This window comes from Lycium ferocissimum, chromosome 8 (assembly GCF_029784015.1).
Source record: "Lycium ferocissimum isolate CSIRO_LF1 chromosome 8, AGI_CSIRO_Lferr_CH_V1, whole genome shotgun sequence".
Classification (NCBI taxonomy): domain Eukaryota; kingdom Viridiplantae; phylum Streptophyta; class Magnoliopsida; order Solanales; family Solanaceae; genus Lycium; species Lycium ferocissimum.
In genome coordinates, this window is record NC_081349.1 from 54292710 (window position 1) to 54297407 (window position 4698).

General features: G+C 33.2%; 1 non-coding gene across 1 annotated transcript; it reads left to right on the forward strand.

The window, feature by feature from the left end:
• Positions 1–428: 428 nt before the first annotated feature.
• On the forward strand, positions 429–501 carry TRNAA-UGC (transfer RNA alanine (anticodon UGC)). The gene has a single exon. It is a non-coding gene; the product is annotated as a tRNA-Ala (tRNA).
• Positions 502–4698: the final 4197 nt, after the last annotated feature.

Below are 4698 nucleotides of genomic sequence, written 5' to 3' on the forward strand. Positions count from 1 at the left end.
GTTGAAAATTTGTGAATGAAAACTATTATTTCACTTGAAACACTTTCCAAATATATGTTTTAATAATTCCCTAGTATTTCAAATAATGAAGAAGATCAGTATTTAAACAAGTTTTTTAACGATGTTGAACTTCGATAAATATTGAAATATTGTTTACGGATAAATACAGGATAACTCCTCTCACAAATCATCAACTTTCATTTAAAAATAAAATAAAAAATTAGAGTGAATCTCATGCCAAACACAACTTTCACAAATTTGTTTGCATTTAAGATTTAAATACTCTGCTTTCAACGTCAACTTAAATTTTTCCAAATGCATACTACGTCTTATGAGCATTGTCTTTTATATATTCTGTTTCTGATGTTGCTTAATTCAACAAATACAAGACCAATATTATTATGCATTGTAAATTATTTAGCAAGCTTGGGGATGTAGCTCAAACGGTAGAGCGCTCTCTTTGCATGCGAGAGGCACGGGGTTCGATCCCCCGCATCTCCATTTTATAAAACTAATTTGTCGAATATCTTTGTTCAATTAAATAAATAATTTAGCTAATCTAAAGAATTTTCTTTTCGCAATCCTGCCCCCCAGTTACTAAAAGACGGGCTGTGTTGTTTCTTTCCACGTGTAACCACCAAATATATAGAACAGTGCAAGCAGATTTCACTTTCCCTGTAAGAGTTCCCCCACGTGAAAGAACTCTATACTGTATACATTAACATGTTTGTCAAAAGGAAAAGATTGGGAAGCTGCCGCAATCGAAAAAATTGTACTGTCATAATTCACTAATTCTCTAATATGTTGTATTGGTGAATGAGATGTCTGCAGTCAATTAATTAAAGATATTTCGACACATAACATTCCATAATCTGGTTAAGTTTTTAATTGCTTCATTCACCATCACACGGAGAAAGTCACTATCAACATTAGGATGTCCCTTCTTTCTCCTTGTTCTTTATCTCTTCTATAATATAATCATCATTAATTCATGAACAGGAATTTGAGGCTTCATATTTCAGATTTTAATATATGGTATAGATATAAAATTGCTATTCATTCTTAGTTCTTGCTTTGCATTTTTAAATGACATGAAGAATTAATCCATTTCTCGGTTGACACTGACATTCGACCAGCTGGTTTATTGGACTAACGTGCTTGCATTGGTCCTGGACACGTGTAGTATTACCTCTAGCCCAATTTATGTGATATATTTTTTTTTTAGTCTGTCAAAAAAAATGATACATTTTTTGTTTAACAATAATTTAATTTTAAATTTTACCTTTTACGCTTTACGAGATGATCTATAACTACATAAATATCTTTGGCTTATTTTAGATCACAAGATTCAAAAGTTTCTTTATTTCTTAAACTCTGTGCCCAATTAAGCTATATCACATAAATTGGGACGGAGGTAGTAATGTTTTAGTAGAGTCTACGAAGTATATCTCACAATTTTTCAGGCGTAGAGTTCAAAGATGTAGCGAGTTATTCTTATTACACCTTTTATCCCAATTAATGTAACATACATTATTTTTTCTCTGTCTCAAAAAAGAATGTCATTCATTCTTATTTAAAAATAATTTTATCTTTAATGAGATGATTTATAGTAAAAAATGTATATGACTTGTTTTAAACCACAAGTTTCAAAAATCTTTTTTTCGTCTTAAATTTTGTGTCTTATCAAACACTTTCATGTAAAGTAAAAAGAGGGCGTAAAATTTAGTTCTTTCTCTAATAATTGGAACCACTATTACCTAAAATTAATGTCATCCTTAGATGCTAAGGAGCTGTTTGGACATGATTTCATCTCATGAAATCATGAGATGAAATCATATTTGGACATGCAATTTGGATTTCTTAAGTTGCAGTTTTTTTATAAACATAAAAATCCCACAAGTTGTGAAAACCATCAAAATTTTCCCAATTCTTATACAATCTTACCAAATGAGTAAATCATAGTTCATAATAAAATTAATACGTTACTAGAAGACCTTTCTAAAAAATACAACATCAATTGATCAAACTTTAGTTCAATAAAAAGGAAAATTTAACATGAATAGTAATGTAACTACTCTTTGATATAATCCTCCCACATTGTAAACATGATTGGTAAATATATTTTACCAACTTGCATATTAATATTTAATACAAATGGTTGGTAAACATGATTGGTAAATATATCTACCAACTTATGGGTCTTTTTTTTACAAAATATAAACGTATGGGTCAAATTTTACATTTATATTCTTTGAAATCATGGTTTCAAATCCCAAATCATGCCTTTTTGGATGATTTGGGATTTCATTTCATGAGATGAAATCAGAGATGAAATCGCATGTCCAAACGCTAATTTCATCTCATGATTTCATCTCACGAGATGAAATCGCATGTCCAAACGCCTACTAAGAGTGCATTCCATGTAAATTTTATTATAAAGAGTTAGATTGTAAATTCGTCGTGAAGCCGAGCTGAAATTTTATTGTTGCTAACATTTGTCAGTTGATTGAGTTCGCTTGCCAGTCTTTATCACCAAAATGTGGAAATTAAGGTCAGGTAAAATAGTATAGATTTAATTAATAGCTGTATCCTATATACTATAAGTCTATAATATAAACCTAGATCTAATAATAGATTAGCAATCATTTAGAAGTTGTTTGCATCAGCTAGCAAATCAAAGGGCATGCAGGTGAGACAAGTTCAGTCATCAATTACGTGACAAAACCAAAGACCACGACTAGCTAGCTTATATTATGAATGTCACAGAGATATGTATGTTGGTTGAGTTTTAGCTTTCAAAATCTTACTACAAGAGTCTCTTACCTTCTTTGTTTCTCCATGAAGCTACAAATAAAAATACAATGCTAGTCAGCTTAACAGGCTGGTTTAGTTTATTTATTTATAGAAAGAAACAAATAAAAACCTAACTCCAGGCTGCTCTACGATTAACTCTTCGCACAATGAGAAATGGTTCGTAATTATATTGTTACAATCAATTGTGAACGTGCATATATAATGCCATATATTGACGGAAGCAAGCCTCAATAGCATTTGTACTAGTGAAATGAAATCTAATTAAAAAATTTGTTGTGGTTCACCAGACGAGGCATTATCCTTCAGGTCTATTTCCATGTGAAAATACACTTGTAAATTGAGCTATATCCAAAAAGAAATTATTAAGACATTAGTTAATCCTTTTGTTAAGTTAAGCATGACTTTTGTAGCTTGTAACATGTTTATTCGGTTGAAGTGTGGGATCATTGAAATGAAATAATCTGCCCACCTATTCGTGGTTGATGCATTGTATTTAAAATAAATTGGCACATACCATGAGAGTTTTGATGATTGACTAAGTAAATGAACAACCATACATGTTTCATAGAGACGAGTGCAGTGAATAGATCATAGATTGTTGTAGGAGAAGAGCGAATGAAACAGGTTTATGGACATGTTCCATCTCAGACAATGAGAAGATTCAGAGGCAAAAGAACCAGGTCCAAGAACATGTTTCAGGTCACAGTCCTACTGCGAGTAGGATTTGCGTTTTATGGTAAAGATTTATGAAAGTTTGCAGGATTTCTTGCCATAATTATCAAGATACTTCAGACTCCTACGAGGACTGAAGCCGCTTTGAAAAGCAAGAATCCCAAGTCAACTCAAATCCTAACTCTCATTATGGGCCTTACCTAGAAGGGATTGAGTTCAGCCAACTTGAGGCAAACCTAGAGCTATAAATATTCAAGTCATACCATGAAGAAATTTTTCACATTCACAAAGAAACAAATCAAAATATTGAGCGAACACAGTCAATGCTATATTGAGTGTTCTGATTCCAGAAGTGCCACTTGATACTACGAAGAAGATTAAAGAAGCTGTTCTACAGAGTTTATGTTTTACAGCTTCGAGTCTAGATTCGTGGTATTAGGTTGTTTATCGAGTTGTACCTTTATCCGCTTTCATAGAAGCACAACTTATATGTATAAATTGTTGTCGTCCAACTTCAAGTCGTATTGTCTGAAGTGGACTTACTAGCCTAGTGGAGACTAGTAGAGATAGGAATTAGAGTCAGTTCCTAGCTAGGTTACGAGTTTGCATTTAACTTGCATGTGCTCAAGGCTAGAAGTGAGTAAGTGAAAATCCCATAGAGGTATAGGTCACATTTTTTCACCCTAAGTAGCCGTGTTTCCACGTAAAATTGATGTGCCCTTAGCGATCGTTTGTTAACATTCAAAACGCTAAAGGGTGATAGAGCAACGTGTTCTATCCCACAGGAACTGGCATTTGCAGATAGAAAATGGTCACAAATTAATAAAAATTCGAGATGTAGTTAAAGCTATGTTAACACCGAAGAAAGTTAGATCTATGACGAATGTTGCACCACCCTTGGACACAAAGTGAAGGATACTTCACTTAGGAAGGCTGCCACCATTGTTCAATGACACGGTGGAACGGTGGAAAGCCGACGTGAGGATCAATCACATGCCGAGGATTATGAGCTCTAGGATAGGTTATCGAAGGACCAAAATAGCTCGTGAAAAAGGCTGATGATGGAACAGAGGTGAAGAAGGAGAAGAGTGTGTATGTTGAAACTGATTACAATATTCTGGAAAAGAATGCAAAGTCCAAGAATATCTTGATATATGGACTTGGACTCGGACGAATAACAGACCATAATCTCGTGACGATTGCATCGCTAAA